The sequence below is a fragment of the Pleurodeles waltl genome, chromosome 4_1, assembly GCF_031143425.1.
Source record: "Pleurodeles waltl isolate 20211129_DDA chromosome 4_1, aPleWal1.hap1.20221129, whole genome shotgun sequence".
Taxonomy (NCBI): Eukaryota; Metazoa; Chordata; class Amphibia; order Caudata; family Salamandridae; genus Pleurodeles; species Pleurodeles waltl.
This window is the reverse complement of record NC_090442.1, coordinates 865226060-865250874: the sequence shown is the minus strand read 5'-3', so window position 1 is coordinate 865250874 and position 24815 is coordinate 865226060.

Here is a 24815-nt window from a genome sequence, read left to right as displayed (position 1 = left end):
ACAACAAGGAGATTCAGGAATGGCATCTTCTAAGCAGTTCTAGGCAGCAGCAAGGGCAAGGCAGAGTCAAATGGCTGGGCTGCATGAGAGTGCACACAGGTGTGTGCAGCTTCAGTCTCTCACAAGTCCTGGAGTTGATAATCCAGTATAAGGGGCCAACTGGACCTTTCACATGGGAAGCAATGGACATGCATTATGGGACCTGAAGTCCATGCAGGCTGAAGAGGCAGACCTATGGCATGCCATACTGAAAAGGGAAGCATACAGGAGTCAGAATGGGAGACTGGGTGAGTGTAGATGATGATTCCCAGGGTACAGATAGTCCATTTATAGCGCCCCCTGGAGAAGGGTGGGCAGAGACTTAAAACATGGCAGTGGCAGGGCTTATTACCTAGGATGGACTGCGTAGGTCATGTCTTGTGAGCATTGTTTGTCATAGTTGAGACACTTGTGCTATCCATTTACAGTATTCATGCTCCACTTGTCACCCAACCTCCCTCACAGGTGTGTGCAGCTTCAGTCTCTCACAAGTCCTGGAGGTGAGAATGTAGTATAAGGGCCCAACTGGGCTTTTCCCATGGGAAGCAACCGACTACCAGGCAGTGCATTATGGGACCTGAAGTCCATGCAGGCTGATGAAGTAGAACTATGGCATGCCATACTGAAAGGGGAAGCACACAGGAGTCAGAATGGGAGTATGGGTGAGTGTAGATGATGATTCCCAGGGTACAGATAGTCCATTTACAGTACCCCTAAGAAAAGGGTGGGCAGAGACTTAAAACATGGCAGTGGAAGGACTTTTACCTGGGATGGACTGCGCAGGGCATGTCTTCTGAGCATTGCTTGTCATACCTGGGGCACTCGTGCTATCCATTTTCAGGTTTGATGCACTTCTTGTCACACATGCTCCTTGCAGAGATAGCTGAGACTAGTATGGCTCGTACTTTTATATAGCTTTTATACAACCAGAACTACAAGTCCCAAAATCCTAAAATATACCCAGGATTGAACTGGTAAGTTAGGCAAGAACCAGGTAAAAGTGTTAGCTATAGACAGACTTCCCCTTTGTGAAATGTATCACATATCCTCGAGAAGTTTCCACAAACCACAGCATTTTTAGAATGTTATTCATTGAGGCCAAACTAAACAGTTCAGAGCATCTTTTTTAAATGTAATGATTAAAAAGCTATAGGTTATGAGAAATACAATAAGTCACCCAATCTTCCAATGTTACAGGGCCTGACAGACAACAGCAACCAATATTTATTTGCAGTAAATCATTAATATTGTTATCAGAAAAGTGTGTACTGCTTCTACAGAGTGAATGAACTCAGTGAGAACACTCTGGCCCATCTTCTGGTTTCTCTACGTTTAATGAACATTTTTTTTTAGCTCAGACGGGTAAAGGGAGTTAAATTAGCACTTTAAAATAATTAATAATGTGACCTATTTGGTCACACATTAAATCTCGGAGCCGAAGATTAAAGTTCAAAGGTGTATTGCAAATTCAAGACCAAACCTATGTAAATCAGTCTCAAGAACATTCTATATAAGTACTGAATCACCAAAGGTGAAGTAAAGAGTCAAATCGGATTAAATGGTACAAGCATAAGGCACACAGGAATCTTGGTTGCAGCAATACAAAGGATGAGAAATAGAATCTGATGGTCAGTATGCAAGTCACGGTCCTCTTGTCTAATCATCTGAAAACTAATTTCATCTAAATATCTTAACCAAGATATAGGGGAAACCTTAATTATATCTAAAAAGATATAGAAAAAGACGGAAATAATCGGAAAGTGTCAGCATAACCGAAACCTCAGTATGTTCTGATAGAGAGGTGTGCATAGCATAAAGTCACTCAACCAGATTAGGAATAGAGAGGTCTGTACCTCTCTAATTCTCAGAGGAATCTGCTATCACCAAAGATTAAAAAGAGGTCTACTCTCGTCAAACTAAATGAATATCAATTTAGACCTTGTAGAACCTTTGAGAATCCACATTATCAACACCAGTAGATTTCCGTCTTCCATGCTCAGTTTCAATTAGCAACTCCAATCAGAACTTCATGCCTTGAAACAAACATCAGGATGACCTTGGGTATCTCCCAGATCCTGGTATACACAGGGGACTCTTTCTTCATTGGTTCGTTAGCACTCCCTGTCCTTGCCAACAAATTCCCCCACACCCTGCTATCTCAAATCCACAACATGCCTTTCATTGACTATAGACTTTTGCAGATGCACCTGCATATAAAGACTAAAAAAACACAAGCAAAACTCTATGTTAAAGGATAAACAGAGAAGAACAACATTCTAGGCCTTTAACTGAGCTAACTTAGTAGACTGTTCAATGCACAACCGAGATACATTGTTATAAGCACATTTTCTTTCATAGACGAAACATAATTAATAATAACGGTGAGTATAAATCTTTAAATCATAATACCATTATCCAGATGCATGAATATAAATGCATACATGTGCAACATTTTGACTGAATAAAGACATTATTAAAAAATGCCTACAAAAATACTACCTTTCAACTTGTGCTTGCACCTTTAATAATATGACTTTGATGCACCACTTCCCAGGAACCTGTTGCTTCTAACTCCTTCTAATCCGTAGTCAACCCAGAAATGTTCTGAATATACTTCTCCAAATCCTTATTTTTGTCTGGGATATAAGTACAGCCTTGCTGAACTTTTAGTACCTGGCAGACACTGCCCTCCTTTGAGAGTAAAAGTTCTAAGGCAAGTCTGTTCTGCAAAACCGAAGTACTTACCGCTACCATTTTTGTATTTACAAGCAATAAAGAATTTTCTGTACTAGTTGCCAATTTATCCACTATGGTGGACAGCTTTCTAATCTTCGGATCATTCAGAATCACTACTAAGGTGGAATCAATGCACCAAAAATAACTCCTACTACTTCTCTGACACTAACATCTATTCTAGTTCTAGGTTTTGTATCCCACACAAGATCATTGAAATGCCCCACATGGTAAATCTTTGGAAAGACTGTACCAAAATAACATGTACCATGCCATACTTTAGGTAATTTGAAAGCAGCATCCTGTCCACAAATATCATAAACTCCAGGAATCGCATGATCATTACCATCTAAGAAGAATTCATTCTTTCCTCTGATATCATAAGTATGTTCACATTCACTGTTCCCTATAAATAAAGGGTCCAAATAACTCTGGTCAATGTGAATACACTGTTTTCCCTTATGTTGCCAATCAAGAGCTAATGCTGTTAAGTTTCCTTTCACTTGACGTTCAGTTTCCTCTCAGTTCCACCTATGGTGTTTCTGATTTGGTCTCTAAATCTCTCATTCTGTCCTCCGCTTAATTCAAAATTTTCTTCTCCACACATTAACAAGTTAAGTTATGTCTGTGTGCCCAAGCAGTGTCTAATGGCTTGAGAAATACAAAATACTTTCCTGCTATTTCTGTACCTTCAAAATATGTTTTTTTATTTACATGTTTGAACATGGAAACTTCTGAAAGGACCATCATTTGAAAATAAATATTGAAATTACACTGCCTATAACCCCTTCGCTGCCAGGCCTTTTCCCCCTCCTGTGCCAAGCCTTTTTTGGCTATTTGGGGCAGTTCGCGCTTAGGCCCTCATAACTTTACGTTCACATAAGCTACCCATGCCAAATTTGCGTCCTTTTTTTCCAACATCCTATGGAGTCTAGAGATACCCAGACTTTGTGGGTTCCCCAGAAGGAGGCCAAGAAATTAGCCAAAATACAGTGAAAATTTCGTTTTCTAAAAACAAAATGGGAAAAAGGGGCTGCAGAAGAAGGCTTGTGTTTTTTCCATGAAAATGGCATCAACAAAGGGTTTGCAGTGCTAAAATCACCAGCTGCCCAGCTTTCGGGAACAGGCAGACTTGAATCAGAAAACCCAATTTTTGAACACAATTTTGGCATTTTACTGGGACATACCCAATTTTTACGATTGTTTGTGCTTTCAGCCTCCTTCCAGTCAGTGACAGAAATGGGCATGAAACCAATGCTGGATCCCAGAAACCGAGACATTTCTGAAAAGTAGACATAATTCTGAATTCAGCCAGCAAGGGGTAATTTGTGTAGATCCTACAAGGGTTTCCTACAGAAAATAACAACTGAAAAAAAAAATATTGAAGTTGAGGTGAAAAAAATTGAAATTTTTCTCTACGTTTTACTCTGTAACTTTTTCCTACAATGTCAGATTTTTTAAAGCAATATACCGTTACGTCTGATGGACTCTTCTGGTTGCGGGGATATATAGGGCTTGTAGGATCATCAAGAACTCTAGGTACCCAGAGCCAATAAATGACCTGCACCCTGCAGTGGGTTTTCATTCCATACCGGGTATGCAGCAATTCATTTGCTGAAATATAAAGAGTAAAAATAGCTATCAAGAAAACCTTTGTATTTCCAAAATGGGCACAAGATAAGGTGTTGAGGAGCAGTGGTTATTTGCACATCTCTGAATTCCGGGGTGCCCATACTAGCATGTGAATTACAGGTTATTTCTCAAAAAGACGTCTTTTTTACACACTCTCTTATATTTGGAAGGAAAAAATGTAGAGAAAGATAAGGGGCAATAACATTTGTTTTGCTATTCTATGTTCCCCCAAGTCTCCAGATAAATATTATCCCTTACTTGTGTGGGTAGGCCGAGCGCCCGCGACAGGAAATGTCCCCAAAACACAATGTGGACATATCCCATTTTTTGACAGAAAACAGAGGTGTTTTTTGCAAAGTGCCTACCTTTAGATTTTGGCCTCTAGCTCAGCCGGCACCTAGGGAAACCTACCAAACCTGTGCATTTTTTAAAACTAGAGACCAAGGGGAATCCAAGATGGGGTGACTTGTGGGGCTCTGACCAGGTTCTGTTACCCAGAATCCTTTGCAAACCTCAAAATTTGGCTAAAAAAAACACACTTTCCTCACATTTGGGTGACAGAAACTTCTGGAATTTGAGAGGATCCACAAATGTCCTTCCACCCAGCGTTCCCCCAAGTCTCCCGATAAAAATGGTACCTCACTTGTGTGGGTGGGCCTAGCGCCCATGAAAGGAAATGGCCCAAAACACAACGTGGACACATCACATTTTTTCACCGAAAATAGAGGTGTTTTTTGCAAAGTGCCCACCTGTGGATTTTGGTCTCTAGCTCAGCCGGCCCCAGGGAGGACAGAAATGGCCTAAAATAAATTTGCCCCCCAACCCCCCCGGGTCGCTCCCCTTGCGTGACGGCGCAAAAAAAAAGATCCCCGGTGCCTAGTGGTTTCTGCCCCCCTTTGGGGCAGATTCACCTAAAATCGGCCGATCTGCCCCCAAAGCAGGCAGAAATGGCCTAAATACAATTTGCCCCTCCAGGGGAGCGACCCTTGCCTAAGGGGTCGCTCCCTATCTCTAAAAAAACAAACAAACAAAAAAAAAACACAAAAAATAAATTAGCCCTGGTGCCTAGAGGTTTCTGCCCCCCCTGGGGCCGATTTGCCCCCGGGGGGGCAGAAATGGGCTAACATAAATGTGGCCCCCACCTCCCCCCTGGGGAGCGACCCTTGCCTACGGAGTCTCTCCCCTTGCGTGACGGCTCAAAAAAAAAGATCCCTGGTGCCTAGTGGTTTCTGCCCCCCTTGGGGGCAGATTGACCTAAAATCGGCCGATCTGCCCCCAAAGCGGGCAGAAATGGCCTAAATACAATTTGCCCCTCCAGGGGACGCTCCCCATCTGTAAAACAACAACAACAAAAAAATCCCCGGTTCCTAGTGGTTTCTGCCCTCCTTGGGGGCAGATCGGCCTAATTAAAATAGGCTGATCTGCCCCTCTGGGGGGGCAGAAATGGCCTAAAATAAATTTGCCCCCCCCCCAGGGGAACGACCCTTGCCCATGGGGTCGCTCACCTTATGTGAAAATCACGAACAAAAAAAAAACTCCCTGGTGTCTAGTGGTTTCTGTCCCCCTTGGGAGCAGATTGGCCTCATAAAAATAGGCCAATCTGCCCCCAAGGGGGGCAGAAATGGCTTAAATATAATTTTCCCCCTATGGGTGCGACCCTTGCCTAAGGGGTCGCTTCCCACCTCTAAAACAAAAAACTAAACAAAACAAAACACATTTTTTTTATCCCTGGTGCCTAGAGGTTTCTGCCCCCCCTGGGGGCAGATCGGCCTAACAATAGGCCGATCTTCCCCCAGGGGGGGCAGAAAAGGCCTTAAAACAAAATGCCCCCCCTGGGAGGGACTCTTGCCCAAGGGGTCGCTCCCTCATGCCAGTTTCATTTTTTAAATAAAATCCCTGGTGTCTAGTGGGCGTTTTGACAGCCGGATTGCTTTCAAAATGTAGAGAGAGACTTCAAAGGGAAGGAAATAACTTTCCTTCCCTTTGAAGCCTCTCTTGGCCTCCCCCAGGTGATCGGAAGAGAAATGCAGAGCATTTCTCTTCCGATCGCTCTGAAAGCTGAGCTTCCTGCGCAATGGGAGGAGGCCCTGTGACAAACAGCGCGCGCTCGCGCGCTGACGTCATGGGGGGTGGGGGGGAACCCCACAGAGGGAGCTGGGCACAGCAGCACTGTGCCTCAGGACGTAACCATTATGTCCTGGGCACAGAAGGGGATACAATATAATCAACAACGACTACAAGAAACCCCATACATCAAAGAAATGTGGTGGTAAATGATACCCAATAAAACAGAAGCAGGAAAATGTGTACAAACATAATAATCCATTGCGTCCATAGTATCAAAGTATTCATAAAGCAATCTAACATATGTTTGCAGAATATTCTCCTCTAGAATTATCTATTTACTAAGCCCTATCACCTAATCTACATAAGCCACTGTGTCTAGGACTCAGTGTTTGTGGGGGGGGGCACTAGAAAATATTTCATTTGTTGCATAAAGAGTAGGGAAAATGTGCAAGTGTTGAGACCCTTATGGAATAGAGAAAGGTGCCTCTGTGGATGCAAGTGTTGGTAGAATCATGATACTTCAGGACGTCATGAGCATTAGACAAAACTGGGCGTGGCCCTTCTCTGTATCATGGAACAAGAACAATTGGTAGAATCATGATACTTAGGATGTCATGAGCATTAAACAAAACTGGGCGTGGCCCTTCTCTGAATCATGGAACAAGAACAATTAGTAAAATCATGATACTTCAGGATGTCATGAGCATTAGACAAAACTGGGCGTGGCCCTTCTCTGAATCATGGAACAAGAACAATTGGTAGAATCATGATACTTCAGGATGTCATGAGCATCAAACAAAACTGGGCGTGACCCTTCTCTGAATCATGGAACAAGAACAATTAGTAAAATCATGATACTTCAGGATGTCATGAGCATTAAACAAAACTGGGCGTGGCCCTTCTCTGTATCATGGAACAAGGACGAACTGAGGCCTCTGAACCTTGAGAAGGCAAGAGCTTGGATCATGGACATACACTGAACGTCAATCATGCAACTACTATGCATTCATAAACATAAAATGTTTGGTCTCAGTCTAGAAATTCGCAAGGACTTAAATATGTATCTCACATATCATCAAAGACTTAAATATGTATCTCACATATTATGCTTCCAAAAACAATGAAACTATGATTTGCTTATCTTTGAAATGTTTTCACATTTGCCTCCTAGGCCTGAAAGTTTTACTCATGTAAACTGAAGCGCCTTGATTATTGGACCAAGGGTGCTTTACTCATGTGAACTGAAGCGCTTTGATTGCTATGCCAAAGGTGCTTTACTCCTGTGAACTGATGCGCTTTGAATGCTGTGCCAAGGGCGCTTTATTCCTATGAACTGAAGTGCTTTGAATGCCGTGCCAAGTGTGCTTTACTTCTGTGAACTGAAGCGCTTTGAATACCATGCCAAGAGCGATTTACTCCTATGAATTGAAGCGCTTTAATTGCTGTGCGAAGGGCACTTTACTTCCTGTGAACTGAAGCGCGTTGAATGTCGTGCCAAGTGCGCTTTACTCCTGTGAACTGAAGCGCTTTGAATACCATGCCAAGTGCGCTTTACTCCTGTGAACTGAAGCGCTTTAAATACAATGTCAAGTGCGCTTTACTCCTGTGTACTGAAGCACTTTGAATACCATGCCAAGTGAGCTTTACTCCTTTGAAGTGAAGAGCTTTGATTGCTGTGCGAAGGGCGCTTTACTTCCTGTGAACTGAAGCGCTTTAAATGTCATGCCCGGGGCGCTTTACCAGTGTGGCCTGAAATGCTTTGCTCCTTATGCTAAGGGGTGCTGTACCTTTTGAAACTAACGACTTCCTCCAAACTTGGATTCAGCAAGGCCTTACCGCTACGAGTACGACCTACTCGTTTTTGAATGCACCATTGAAACAAGGATACTTCGGTTGGATGACACTCTGCCATTCAGGAACTCTGCTCTTCTCCAGAGAAACCCACACGAGGTCTGGCTGCATCGAAGTCTTCAAAATAGTGAGCAACGTGCATGGGTGTGGCTGGGCTTTATAGGCCTGCCACACCCCAAGATGGCTGCTGCCTCTAAAACCATGGGAATTGTAGTCCCATCATAGGATAGCATTGATAAGTGCACCTTGTCCACCAATGTCCTGAACCTGCAGCTACATGAGCTTTACCACAGGGCAGACAACGCTGATGGCCACTTTTGGAACAAGCGGGGATGACAAGAGGTGCGCATAAAGCACCGCAAATCTGCGCAGCGGAGTTTCGGGTGGGACCTGGACCGCGCACAGCCTTATTCCTGACAGCTTTGATGTGCTTCCACAATTTCTCTAAAAAGAGATCTTTAAGGTGAAGCACAGCAGCAATAGATTATTCTTCATTGATTCCATCTGTGCAAAGCGATAAAACAAAGTTCAAATGATGAATAACAACAGATATATTTACAAGGTCTTAGTGTGTCTTCCTAAGCCCGATTCTGTATTCTTCTAAAGGACACCTTACACTCCTTCACCTATGTCTGGGGCCTCAGGACTCTTCTTAATTCCCTAACAAAGTCAATGTAAAGTCTCTAAAATATGCACAATTCAAATTCACTAATAACCACATCCAGAATGAAATGTCTAACTCTATCCAGCAGCACAGGAAGCTCAAAATGAAATTCAAACACAATGATCAGTTCAAGGAGATTAAGTTGGATCAGCAGTGTTATTCCAAACCTCCCAAATGTTCTCTCTGCGTCATCTCTAGTAAAGTATGTCCATTCAGGTGAAAAGTACCTCCTACAGGTCGCTCTCTTTTTGACCTCTTCAGTGACAATCTTTGATTTCACTTCCACTTTGATCACAGTTCTCAGTATACTCAGGAATCATCTGAGGCACACACACTTTAGGCAGATTACATTTTTCCCTTTATTGCCATATAGGCCAATGGTCTCCAGCTTCCACTAGCCTTCTTTTAGACCTTGATCCTTCTTTTGGGGACTGAATCTGAAGTCGACTCATTTGCCACAATAGGACAAAACTCTCCTGTCTTGGATTTAATTGTAGAACTCTTCAGATCCCCTTCAGACCGAACATGTGCTATTTCAGACTGTTTGTTCCCCAACAGCTTGACTAACCTGCTCCAGTTGTCTCTCTGTCACTGGTACGTCTGTCTAGAATAGGTGCTGTCACATCTAGGGGACATTTAACTCTACAAGCATTGGAAGCATGGATCCAGTTAGAGAAACCTCCACATTTAACTGCTGCTGTGGTTACCAAAATGATTGGATATGGTCCACGCCAATGAGGCTCCAAACACGTGTTCTGTATGTGTTTCTTCACCAGGCACACCACCGGGACTAAGGTCATGGCACTGTTCTTGATGTGGAGGGCTGTGGCTGCTCCAGCCTGATGATACACAGAACGTACCATGTCAGCTAGCCCTTTACAGTCAAGTTATCTGTAATGTTCACAAGTGCATTCACAGAAATAGCTGGCAGTCTCATAGCTCTACCCATGATGATCCCATGGGGAAACAGTCCTGTCTGCCAATAAGGTACACTTCGAAGACTCATCAAAACAAGAGGCTAAGCATCAGGCCATTTCAAAGATATTGAAGCACACACATTTGCCAGTCTGGATTTCAGCATCCCATTCACCTGTTCAACAAAAACCGAAGCCTCAGCTCTATAGCTGCAATGTAGGCTCTGTTCCCCTTGCAATACTGCACACAACAACCTCAGGACCTCATTATTAAAATGAGTCCCATTATCCTATTCCAATGAAGTCAGGAAGCCAAACCTGGGTATGAGCTCTCTCAACAACAATTTTGCTACAGTGAGACTGTCATTTCTTCTGGTTGGTTAAGCTTCAAACCTCCAAGAGAAGATGCACATAATCACCAGGACATATCTCAGCCCATTACACATAGGCATTTAGATTAAGTCCAACTACATCCTGTTAAAAGGACCTCCCTGGTTGACTTAGTGTTACTGCAGTTCTCTTTCCAACATTGTTCTGCTGGCACACAACACAACAGTGACATAATGCTTCAGCCATCAACATTAACTTGGGATTAAACCATCTTTGCTTAAACAACCTCACCTTGGCATCTCTACCAAGATGAGCTGGACTAGAGAAGTGCCTAGCTAATGCAGGTAACAAGCTATTTGGCAACACCGGTCTTCCATCCAATGAAACCCAAATGGCAGTGCCTCTTTTGACACAGCCTGCTCTCACTCAACTCTGCAGTTCTTCCTCTGATACTTCTTCCTGACACCTTTTTACCTCTTCCTATGTATCTGCAGTTGTTAGCAAAAGGTTGTAGTTGGTCTCATCCATTACCTCATTTGTATACTCTCTATTATCCCCTTCGCTGCTAAGACTTCCTCCACACCCCGGCAAGACTTTTTTTGGCTATTTGGGGTAGATTGCGCTTAGGGTGCCATAACTTTTTGTCCACATACGCTATCAACAACAAATTTGTGTTGTTTTTTTCCAAAATACTGTTGATTGTAAAGGTACCCAGGGATTGTGGATTTCCCTGGAAGGGATCGAGAAATTTGCCAAAATTCAGCTAAGTTTTAGGTTTTTGGGGAAAAATGGGAAATAGTGCTGCAGAAGAAAGTGTCCGTTTTTTCCCCTGCAAATGGCATCAACAAAGGGTTTGTGGTGATAAAATCACCATCTTTACAACTTTCAGGAACAGACTGACTAGAAGCAGAAAATTATAATTTTCAATATAGTTTTGGCATTTTACGGGGACATACCCCATTTTTCCTATTTTTTTGTGCTTTCAACTTCCTTCCAATTAGTGGCAGAAATTGGTGTGAAACCTATGATTGATCCCGGAAAGCTATACATTTATAAAAATTTGGTAACCTTCTGAATTCAGCAAGGGGTCATTGTGTAGATTCTTCAAGGTTGTCCTATTGAAAGTAACACTTGAAATAAATAAATATTGAAATTGAGCTGAGAAAACAGACTTTTGTGTGTAAGTTTTCATCTATGGCAGATTTTCATAAGCAATATACTGTTATATCAGCTGGACGCTTCTAGTTGAGGGGGTGTATAGGGCTTATAGGTTCTCCAAGAATCAAGCTACCCAGAGCCAACAACAGAGCCGCACCTTGCAATGGCATTTCCTTGGGTATACAGCAAATCACTTGATAAAATATCAAGAGTAAAAAATAGGTATCAATTAGACCTATCTATATCTGAAATGGGCACAAGATATGGAGCTTAGAAGCAGTGGTTATTTGCACAACTCTGAATCTGGGGGTAACCATACTAGCATGTGAATTAGAAGCCATTCCTCAAAATGACTTCTTTCTTACATACTGTCTTACATTTGGAAGGTGCTAATACAGAGAAAAACAATTGGTACTAACACTTGTTGTACTATTCTGTGTTTCTCCAGGTCTCCCAATAAAAAAGGAACCTCACTTGTGTGGTTAGGCCTAGTGCTCATGACAGGAAGCGGCCCAAAACATGTACACAGCACATTTTTCCACTCTAAACAGAACTTTTTTTTTTTATGTGCCTAGCTGTGGATTTTGGGGTCTAGCTTAGCCAGTATCTAGGGAAACATATCAAACCTGTACATTTTTTAAAAACTAGACACCTACAGGAATCTAGGGTAGGGAGATGGGTGGTTCTTATCATGTTCTGTTACCCAAGATCCCTTGCAAACCTCAAAATTTGCCAAAACACATTTTCCTCGCATTTCTGTGATGAAAAGATCTGGAATCTAAGGGGAGCCACAAACTTTCTTTTAAACAGCATTCCCCCAAGTCTCTTAATAAAAGTGGTTAACCAAGTTCTCTTGGCCTATATGTAAAATCAAACCCCAAAAGAGTCAAATGTCATCTTTTTTGTCATTGGAATAAGATGCATTAGTTCACAGGGTGGGCTGAAAGACTGCTGCCCCCTTCAGTTGGAGTGGGATGCATAACCATGCTCGTGGCGGTGGGCTGGCCAAACCCCCCTATTTTTGTTAATTGCCTGGCCTTTGGTAGGCTATCTGCCCCCCCGGGGGGTGGATAAGGGGTAATTACCCCATCTGGCCCTAGGAGGGCAGAAAGAGTTTGTCCCCATTTATTCAGTGTGGGGGCATGGCCATACTCACATCCCTCTTTTTTAAACAGAAAATCTTCCCTGGTGTGTAGTGGGCATTCTGTCCCCCCGGGGGGCAGATTAGGGGTAATAATCAGAACCATTGTTTTCAAAATGTCTCAAACATAAAAAGATATTGGAAAGGATTATTGTTGTAAAATACATTTGAATTCATGATTGGGACCTGGTTAGAATTTCATCTGGGGCCATTCGCAATTTGCTGGAGCACAAGGGGATTGCGAAACCTGCATCACTGGAGCTTGTGGTACATTAAAATTCTGCACTCTACCTCTCTGCACATTTTGCATCTGTATCGGATTATTATTCTGGGGTTGTACGAATCCTGAATTCTGGAGATTATTGGCTTTGTTAAGATAACATTCCGGCTTCCAATGCCCCAACTTGTTACAAAAATAACAAGGAGTTGTCTTCTTCACGCTATTCAGATCCATCCCTGTCTTAGGGTCAATTGAAACATCTCAACCTCTACCCTGCTTTGGATTTGTTCCCTGTTGACACACTCTTTGCATAGTATAACCAATCCCTACAAGTGACTGGATCTGACAACTTCTCTCAGCAGTCTTCCTTAACTTCTTAAACTTCTTCTGTTCCACTGCAATTCTTTACATATCTCAAGATCTCATCATCTGATTTATTCTGCCAAAGGATCAAATGCTGCTGATTCATCATGTGGATCTCATGTCTCAGTCCTGTCACAAACCTTGACACAAAAAGTCCTTTCCCCTTGGGTTCAAGCGCCATCATTCTACTCTACTGCTTGAATACCTGCAACAATTTCCCATATTAAGCATGAATTGACTCTTTGGGTTCCTGGGTTGTCCTGTTAAATTTGATCCAATCTGTATCTTGGGGCGGCAACTTTGACTTCAAGAATGTCATCACCTTATGATATTTTTTCATCACCAGTGGTAAAGAACATTCCAACACTAGATTTCTCGGCAGCTTCTGACTCAGGCCTTTTAATGGTTTTTATACATTATGCCCACAAGTCACTCGGACCACAATGTCAAAATAAGATATTCAAATTGACCCACAACACCTGCAAAATCTTCACAAACCTCTCAACTTGCTTGTACCACTTCACTTGATCTTCTCTCACCTTAGGAAAGTCATTAGTGAATGATGCAAAATCATGTCTGCTCTAAAGCACATGCATATAACTCCACCATGCACTTCCCTCTTAAGGAATCTGATGCACCCACCTCTCCCACTACAGGAGGTGGTGGTTCTCTTGTTTAGTTATTTGGTTCTTTCTTCTTTGCCCAATGAACTTCCCATTTATCTAGATCATTTAATTACTGAATGTTTTGAATGGACTCCCTTATTTTTATTTTTATCACTGACATTCTCATACAGCCTATGTCTCCCTCACTAAAACTTACATGATAGATCTTCTGCAGAGCTTTGGCCTTATTGAAGTCTACATCGTATCTTTGAGCCAATAATTTGCCATAAACTTATCCTAATGTCTATTGACATTCTTAAATTTAAACACAAGCTAATTTTCAGGATCAGTGTCTAAACAACTCATTGTTATGTTCAGATCCAGTTTGTGTCTGTATCATCGTATCCAGTTCAATTTTCATTTTGCTGCATCCACCAGGTTCTCTCTCTCCGGTGACTGAATTGTTCCCTGACTCACCTGAGTACTCACTCTTTCCCTTGAAGGAGTATCAGCATTCAAAGCATTAACCCAATCATCTATTTCCTTAGCGCTAAGACTCCATGTTACGCCAGGGACTCTGGATATATTTCAAGCTCCATGAGCAACGCTATCAGAATTTAAAGGCAACTCCCATGTAGGTATTCCAGAAGTTTGCATTCTGTGAGATGTACCTATTGGATCACATCCTGAAAAATTTAAAGTCAAATCAGCAGTTGCCACACATGGAGAATGTGTAGGTGTTGGAACTAAAGGAACAAATCCTCTTGCATCAGGGATCGCTGCAGCACTATCTGATCCACCCACCACACTTGGGACAGCCAAAATATAAGTTACTATTCCCGGGCCATTAGGCTTGTACATGCGGACAACAGGACCAATAGTAAATGGAACAGTAAGAGCATCAACAGTATTTGGGGAGACAGAATCAGATGGATCATGAATTCTTGAACCCTCTCCCCTCTGTTCAGAATGTACATTTGCTGGAGTAACCCCCACAGGATCAGGAGTCACATTTATCAGAGCAGTAGTTAATCCAACCTTCCCATCAGTACTTGAGCCATTACCACCCTCCCTCCAAGTCTCATTGGAGGGGGTGGACATTCTGACAATAGTACATCGAGAAGGCTGTCTCCAGAATCACTGTCGCTAACCTCACTCATATCATCTTGTTCCTTTTACTTTCCCTCCTTTTGTTTCTTGTCTGTTTTCTTTTCCTTCTCTCACTTGAATGCCTTGCTTGTTAAGGTTGGAGACCATCTAACTCCCTTATCATATCAGTTCACCATCTCTTCTGCACAGCATTCAATCTGGCACCTGCATTGGTGTGCACTGCTCTTATAGCTCTCCCCTGTTCATTCTCTTTCTCTCCAGCATGAGTAGCAGGTTCCAAGCATCAAGTGCCTCATATTGTGCAGGTGTGGAAACCTCAATACACCTTGTTTTTCAGTGCTCTTGTGCCACTGACCAAGCCAAATACATGTATGCAGCCCTACATTTAATGCTATTTAATAACCTGGGATATCTTCGGGAAGTGCCTTGTCTTCCTCTCTATTAGGTGTATGCACATCTCCTCTAAGGAAACTTGTATGGCCTTAAAACAATTCATTTTTCAACCAAATATCAATAATCACAAACAAAACATGTGTTCTAGACCAGGAGGTAACTCTTTGTCCCCAGTTCCTTGTTCAACAATGACAGCCAATCACAACACCCCCCTTATTACGTCCACAACCAATAACAGCCCGGCAGTACACCAACTGACCAATACCAGCACGGCACACTGTGATGTAAATCTTGCACCTTGCAACACCTCACCCTCCTTTACAATCTTCACACACACACACTCTCTCTTCAACATCACACACATATCTATTCTAACAAAATACAATACAAAATCCTTTGCCTTCTCCGCTAAAGAATTGACAGTAGCTAGCCACACAAGAGTATTAAACACTTTAAATGGAACTTCAACCTGGTTATATCATCCAGATTAGTATAGGTTCAGTCTGTGAGTTAAGATCCACCATATAAATCATCTCACATTCACACAAAGATAAGTCCTTGTCTCAATTGTGCCATCAACAACATCTCATAACAAGCACCACCAAACTTAGCGGACAATTAGAATATGGTGTTTTCTACACCTTTTAATACTATCTATGGATCTTAGGTCAAGTCAGACCTGATAACAACTTCAGCTTCTTTTACTAGCCATCACACTCTCACAACATTCAAAATCATCTCAGCAAAACATCATCCAAACGTTCAAAAACACTGCAACTACACATGAACCACTGCAATTGAAACACCTATTAATACTCACTCCTCCACTGCTGATACAAGTCTCTCCAGAATCACTGAAATTCTACTGATCCTCCAAAATTTGAACATGGGCATTAAGTACTGGGCTCTGGGGACTAACTAATCTGGAATAAAGGGTTCTATCTCCCCTTATTTTTGGATCTAAACCATCATCACTCTGCTACCATCTGAGAACGCACCGGGGCCACTTTCTGCTTCTCCTTTTTCCATGTACCTTTTAGGAGTTCCAAGGGGTAAAGAGAATTAAAGCAACACTGCAAATCACTTAACAGTTTAACCTATTTGGTCACACACTGAATCTTGGAGTCAGAGATTAAAGTTCAAAGTTATGAAAATGAGTAAAAAAAAACATGCTCTACTGAATCACCAAATGTGAAGTAAAGCGTAGAATCAGAATGAATCATACAAGCATAAGGCATACAACAATCTCAGTTAAACTAATGGAAAAAATGAGAAATAGAATCTGATGGTCAGTATACAAGTTGGGGTCCTCTTGTCTAATCGTTTGAAACTGATTTAAACAAAATATCCTAACCAAACTACAGAGGACATCCTAATTATCTCTCAAGAAATATAGAAAAAAATGGAAAAGATCAGAAAGTGTTAGCATAACAGAAACCTCAGTAGGTGTTTTGATAGAGAGGTGTTTTGAAGACACTCTCCCAGATTGGGAATAGAGAGGTATGCAACTCTGTAGGGGCCAGACGAACAAAGCTTTTTTCTTGTTGCAAGTGTGCCCCAATCTGCGAATTGGACTGAAAAAAGCATTTCCCAATGTACAAACCCAGTTTTGTGATTTGGTAATCTATTTACCAAATCTGTAAAAGGGATTGCAAGTCATAATTAGGAAGGGGGTCCCAAGGACGTCCCTCCCTAATTATGAATTGCAGTGGTATTTCATAGCAATTACAGTTAGCACCAATTTCAAATTGGTGCTGACCCATTTGCAAACGGGATGGAAGCAAATATATTTTTTCAGAGCTGGTAGTGGTCCCACAGACCACTGCCTACTCTGAAAAAATGAAAAGAACAAAAACTTTTCATTTTTTTTGTTTGAAATCCATCCCATTTTCCTTTAGGGAAAACAGGCTGTGTTTTAAAAAAAACAACAAAAAAAACTACTTGAAAAAGTATTCACAAGCCAGACATGATGGTCTGCTGTCCCCAGCAGGCCACCATCCCTGTGAGTGTGACCATTTCCAATGGGGTCGCAAATTGCAACCTACCTCATGAATATTGCTGAAGTAGCTCATTTGCAATCCCATTGGGAATTGCAAACAGTGTGCTTGACATTGTTGTACACTTTGCTTTGCGACTTGCTATTTGCGATTCCCAAACGGATCACAAATTGTGAGTCGTAAAACTAAAGGTTGTCCCTGAGTCTCAAGGGAATCTGTTCTCGCCATAGGACAAAAAAAGGAACTCTCATCTGACTAAATCAATACCAATTTAGACCTTGTAGGATCTTCGAGAATCCATGTCATGAACACAAGTACTTTTTCATCTTCGGTGCTCAATTGGAATTCGCAACTCACATGAGACCATCATCGCATGAAAAAAACATCAGGGTATCCATAGGTATCTACCAGATGCTAGTGCATGCAGGAGAGTCTTTCTTACTTGGTTTGTTATGGCTCTTTGTCCTTGCCAACATATCCTCTCCTACCCCACTATGTGGAATTACCAACATGCCTTTCATTAACTGTACACTCATGCAGATGCACCTGCAATTAAAGAATAATACAACACAAGCAAAACTCCACGTTAAAGGTTAAACGTAGAAAACAACATTTCAGGCCTTCAATTGAGCTAACTTAGCATATGGTTCAATGAGCATTTGAAATACATAGTTATACATGCATTTTCCTTCATAGAAGTAACATAATTATGAATAACTGTGATTATACACTTTTCAATCATAATACGATTATCCAGAAACATTAACATAAATGCATACATGTGCTACATTTCAATCAATGAAAGTCATTATTAAAACACAGGCATACAAATACTACCTTTCTACTTGTGTGTGCACCTTGAATAATATGACTTTGATGCACCACTTGACATTAGTAACATTAAAGCACACGCTATATGCATTGTTGATTGCACTTTTTCTGTCACTCCTGCAGTGCATAATAGCACAGCCAAAGTCATGTGTCCTCATCAGGATCCCTCACCCTAACCAGTGAAGAGAGCAGACCAATATCTTGCAGATTATCAATTTTTTCTATGTTCCCTGCATGGCTTTTTCGGATTGACAGTGAACAATTCCACTCCCTATGACATTAGGATGTCCGCGCCTGCTAAATTTTAAGATCTACTATGTGCACGCATACGTATAAGATCACAAACCATGTTTGCACCCCAATTGTTATCCTAAGTAGCTGCTTTCCTGTTTGCTCAGCTGCAAGAAGGACTACCAGCTGTCAACCATTAAACATGTGACTCCTAGCTTGTTGCATTTCAGGAGCAGAGGCAAATCACTCAAGGGAGCTTAGGAAATGTAGTATTTGTGACAACAGCTTCAACATGTCTATTAGTCATACCATTACCAGACTACATTAGGAGACACCTGTTTATGTGGAACGCAGAATTAATCATAGGTAAGGTATTCGCAGCAATGAGTAATCAGAGCACCCCATATGAGGTTAGACATTGAAGTCTTCATTGCAGCAGCACAGACATGGGTGGTAGTCAAAGCAGTAAAATAATGCCCAAAAAGAATTTCTTGAAGGATGGAACTAAGTTTGGAATGGGAATCACAAATCAAGTTTAGCCTGTTAAAACCTTCTTAACTGTTATATGTCAAGAGGTCACTGTTTTATTTGTGACACCCTAAGTCAGGGCTGACTTTCTAGCAATCCCAGCCTTCCCAACGTTCCAGGTCCACGTGTGATGTTATGCTCCAGTCTAGGGTTTTTCTTTTAATACTGGGACTTGTAGTCTTGTTTATGCTATTATAAAGCAGAACTGCAAGTCCCAAAGTTCAAAGGAACAATCCTAGACTGGAGGAACACATCAAGCATGGACCTGGGAAACTTGGCAGCTATGCCATCCACACTCTAAAAGATGGAGGACCCAATAAAAAAAGTTAAGCTTAGACGTTTAGTCTAAACTCAGACCAAACGTCTAAGTTGATGACTTTGGGAATTCACTAAGGGCATTTACTAATACTATCTACATTAGGGGCACAGATCCTCTTAACTCAGGGCAGAGGACCTTCTTAACTGAAGGTTCCAACTGATAAGATGCAAAGCTACACAGGTCGAAGCCAAAGACTTCAACTGAACCGATGGTGAGTGACACTGATCCCTGCAAACCTATGCATATCATCTCCAGAGACTTCACCAAAACTGGTGCCAAGCAATGCAGAGCCCGGCAGACCAGCACAGCTTTCAACTGAAAGCCTCACCTGATCCAAGGAGGCATGACACAGAGCCCATAGGAGTTGAGCCACACAGTCCTCACATCAAAGTCAGAAGGTAAAACTTTCAGTGGTTGAACATGGCCCTGTATCTGGCCTGAGCTCCATCGCAGTCAGCCTGAATGTATGACTTTGTTGGGTTTCTGGTGTGATCAGATACTTGCGGTGATTCATGGCTTTTGGTGCTATTTTCATATAAGGCTTTCTAAACTAATAACTCCAGTTCTTCTGATTGCATTGTTGCCAATTTGGTGTCATTTCTTTTTTTTAAATTTACTCTATCTTACTAAATTGGTTTTGAATTGTTCTTATGTGGAGCTTTCACTTTGTTAGTGTTTGAGTACTGCATAAATATTTTACATATTGACTCTTGTTAAGACTGACTGCTTTAAGGCAATCTACAAATGGGTTAAGCTCAGGTTTATTTAGAGACTTTTGTTATTCACCCTGACAAGGTGCAGGTTCTCAACACCCTCAAATAATACTTCAATTTGTTACAGCCAGTAATTTGCTGCCATCTGAGTGGTTTAGAGAAGGATTTTTCAGTAATGGTTTAATTACTGCTGTTTTACCAAGTGTGGGGTATTATGACAATTTTAAGTGAATTGGAGAAAATAGATGGATTTCCTCTGACATACTTAAAGAAAATTATTCCATAAATTTTGCGGGGGATATATCAAGCAGCAATAAGAAAGAATTACTTTGTGTAATAATGTCTCTTAAGATGGATCTTGAAATTGGAAGACACATGTTAAAACTCATGCCTGATACATCCTGTAGCATCATTGAGGGTACATTGCAAGGTCTGTCTACTGGGTCAATCTCAATTTTGTGGCTAATTTTTTCAATCATTTTAGTGAAAAGGGATGCAAGGTGGTCACATAATTTAGCTGTGAGATTAATTTGCACTTGGCTTCTTTCAGGAGATATCTGCTCTTTCACTAGTTTAAAACGTTCACAAGAAAGACTCTGGACATTATATAGATACTGTGAAAAGTATACCTATTTACCATGTTTCATCTGATGTTCATACTTCTTAGATTTTTTAAAATACATTTTTAAGTCTGGGCCATATGCATTGAACCACTTGTGCTCAATGTGTTGTAATTTTAATTTCATGGGGGGAAGCTCTTTGGAAAACCAAGGGCTAGCTTTCCATTTGGTTGATTTTAATTCGATTTGTACTGGTAAAAGCTCATTTAAAGCCTGAATAATAGAAAAAATACAATGTGGATCATCGGGCACTTCATTGCTAGTAATATGTGTCTGTAATTATCTGACTTTAGTACTGATCTTGGGAGCATAAAAATGATCTCCTGGGTCCTGTGGTCTTTAGAGAGATACTTAAGGGATTGTTATACACTTTAACTCCTTCACTGCAAGGCCTTTTTCCACGTAGGTGCCAGACCTTTTTTGGGCTATTTGGGGAAGGGCGCGGTTAGGCCCTCATAACTGTTTGTCCACATAAGCTACCCACGCCAAATATGCATCCTTTTTTTCCAACATCCTTGGGATTCTAGAGGTACCCAGAATTTGTGGGTTCCCCTGAAGGAGACCAAGAAATTAGCCAAAATACAGCGCAAACTTTGTTTTTTTCAAACAAATGGGAAAAAAGGTCTGCAGAAGAAGGCTTGTGTTTTTTTCCCTGAAAATGGCATCAACAAAGGGTTTGCAGTGCTAAAATCATCAGCTTCCCAACGTTCAGAAACAGGCAGACTTGAATCAGAAAACCAACTTTTTCAACGTAATTTTTGCATTTTACTGGGACATACCCCATTTTTAGGATTTTTTGTGCTTTCAGCCTCCTTCCAGTCAGTAACAGAAATGGGTGTGAAACCAATGCTGGATTCCAAAAACCTAAACATTTCTGAAAAGCAAGCATAATTCCAAATTCAGCAATGGGTAATTTGTGTAGATCCTACAGGGGTTTCCTATGGAAAATAACAACAGAAATAAAAAATATTGAAATTGAGATAAAAATCAGCCATTTTTCTCTACGTTTTACTCTGTAACTTTTTCCTGCAATGTCAGATTTTTAAAGCAATATACTGTTACGTCTGCTGGACTCTCCTGGCTGCGGGGATATATAGGGCTTGTAGGTTCATCAAGAACCCTAGGTAACCAGAGCCAATAAATGAGCTGCACCTTGCAGTGGGTTTTCATTCTATACCGGGTGTACAGCAATTCATTTGCTGAAATATAAAGAGTGAAAAATAGGTATCAAGAAAACCCTTGTATTTCCAAAATGGGTACAAAATAAGGTGTTGAGGAGCAGTGGTTATTTGCACATCTCTGAATTCTGGGGTGCCTATACTAGCACGTGAATTACAGGGCATTTCTCAAATAGACAACTTTTTAACACACTGTCTTATATTTGGAAGAAAAAAATGTAGAGAAGGGGCAATAACGCTTGTTTTGCTATTCTACATAACCACAAGTCTCCCGGTAAATATGGTACCCCACTTGTGCGGGTAGGCCTAGCGCCTGTGACAGGAATGTCCCAAAACACAACGTGGACACATCACATTTTCCCAAAGCAAACAGAGGTGCTTTTTGCAAAGTGCCTGTCTGTGGATTTTGGTCTCTAGCTCAGCCGGCACCTAGGGAAACCTACCAAACCTGTGCATTTTTGAAAACTAGAGACCTAGGGGAATCCAAGATGGGGTGACTTGTGGTGCTCTCACCAGGTTCTGTTACCCATAATCCTTTGCAAACCTCAAAATTTGGCTAAAAAAACACTTTTTCCTCACATTTCAGTGACAGAAAGTTTTGGAATTTGAGAGGAGCCACAAATGTCCTTCCACCCAGTGTTCCCCCAAGTCTCCCAATAAAAATGATACCTCACTTGTGTGGGTAGGCCTATTGCCTATTGCCACTTGTGTAGGGGTATGCATTCCCCCAAGTCTCCCGATGGTTTTACCCAGAATCCTTTGCACACCTCAAAATTTGGCTAAAAAATCACTTTTTTCTCACATTTCATGACAGAAAGTTCTGGAATGTGAGAGGAGCTGCAAATTTCCATCCACCCAGCGTTCCCGCAAGTCTCCCAATAACAATGATACCTCATTTCTGTGGGTAGTCCTATTGCCCGCGACAGGAAATGCCCCAAAACACAACATGGACACATCACATTTCTCCAAAGAAAACAGAGGTGTTTTTTGCAAAGTGCCTACCTCTGGATTCTGGCCTCTAGCTGAGTCGGCACCTAAGGAAACCTACCAAACCTGTGCATTTTTGAAAACTAGAGACCTAAGGGAATCCAAGATGGGGTGACTTGTGGGGCTCTCACCAGGTTCTGTTACCCAGAATCCTTTGCAAACCTCAGAATGTTGCTAAAAAAAACACTTTTTGCTCACATTTCAGTGACAGAAAGCTCTGGAATCTGAGAGGAGCCACAAAGCATTCCCCCAAGTCTCCCGATAAAATTATACCTCACTTGTGTGGGTGAGCCAGGTGCATGCAACAGAAAACGGCCAAAAACATGTAGAGATTGAGGGGATAGCACAGCGAGTTGATACGCTCATATTTTTTTTCTATACACCTTTAGGCTGGCTCTGCTTTGGGGACCCACACAAGAGAGGTGTCATTTTACTTGGGAGACTGAGGGGAATGCTGGGGAGTAGGAATTTTGTGCTGGAGTGGTGATCCTACTAAGAAAAGTCAGAAAAATATGCTTTTTTAAGCACATTTTGAGGTTTGCAGAGGAGTCTGGGTAAGAAAATGTTGGGGGATCCGCGCAAGCAACACCTACCTGGACTCCTTGGGGTGTCTAGTTTTAAAAGATTTCTGGCTTTGGTAGGTTTCCCTAGATGAAGGCCGCACCCAGGACCAAAAACATAGGTGCCCCCTCCCCCCCAAACACAGGTAGTTTTGTAATATATCATTTTTATTTGTCCACATACGTCTGTGATATGCCAAGCACTAAAATTGTGAAAAGAAGTGCACTTAGGTTATGTGAAAAAGACCCCTCACTCACTAACCAAGTTGGTGGCATGCTTCATCATCGGGGTCCCTCCTGAAACAACTAGCGTGTCACAAGTGTGCTGCGATGCCTGATTACAGCGGAGCAGGTTTTGTCATTTTTATCACACATACTGGTTGGATTTGGCATGAGGGTGAGTGATGGTTCAGTAGATTAAATTTTATTGACAAGAAATTTTACAAAAGTGAAATGCACTGTTAATAACTGAAAGGCCAAAAATCGGAACCAGTGACTCACAGCTCGTGAGCTGTAAAGCCGCTTCAAGACACCAACCGTTTTACAGTCCATTCATACACCTTTCATACATGACATGCACAAGACCATTCACGTCGCCAGCAACGGGCCCAGCACATTACAACACTCGCATCGACAGACAGTGCCACTCAAGGGCCCATCACTCACATACGCCCACATGCCTGATACAGCAATCACACTAACTGACGGGAGTGTGTAGAATGGTGTTTGGCTGCCACCACCAGCCAAGCGCCACCCCACGCACACCGCCAGCCAAGCACCACCCCACGCACACCAGCAGCCAAGCACCACTCTACGCACACAGCCAGCCAAGCGCCACCCCACACACACCGCCAGCCAAGCATCATCCCACGCACACCGCCAGCCAAGCGCCACCCCAAGCACACCCCCAGCCACGCGCCACCCCACGCACACCCCCAGCCAAGCACCACCCCACGCACACCACCAGCCAAGCCCAACCCCACGCATACTGCCATCACTTTTTTTGTTTATAAACAACAAAGATACCACTAATTATAAAATAAGTACAAAACTACAAACACAAAGGCTCTAACTAAATACATAACAGTAATGCCAACCGTGAAACTGAACATATAAAAATATAAAATAGGCAGTTTACGCTCACGGTATTTCCCAAATTATTTTTTGTTGTGTGGCAACTCCTGAAACAGCCAGCCACAAACAGCCCATGCTTTAAAGGACAATCGGGACAGTACATACCGCTCTCCCTCCGGATACCTCTTTGGGCACATACTCTACATTTCTTAGTGGGCAAGTGTTTTTTGGAAGTGGAAGGAATGTGATCTAGAACGTGGCGATCTTTCAATTTAGCCACATCCTCCACCACTGCTAATGTAGGAAAGCTTGCCTTTTCTACCATAATAAGGCTCTCTATCACTGACTCCTGAAATTTAACAAATTTCATCCTTGACTAATGGTGAACAATCCTTGAACACAATAAGCATTTAAAGTTGCCAAAAGAAATAAATGTAGGGCCAACTTTTTATACAACACGTAAGACTTACGAAGTGCAGTGTAAGGTTCCAACCTCTGATCTACTCTATCAACACCACCCATATGGCTCTTGTAGTCCAAAATGCACGCAGGTTTGT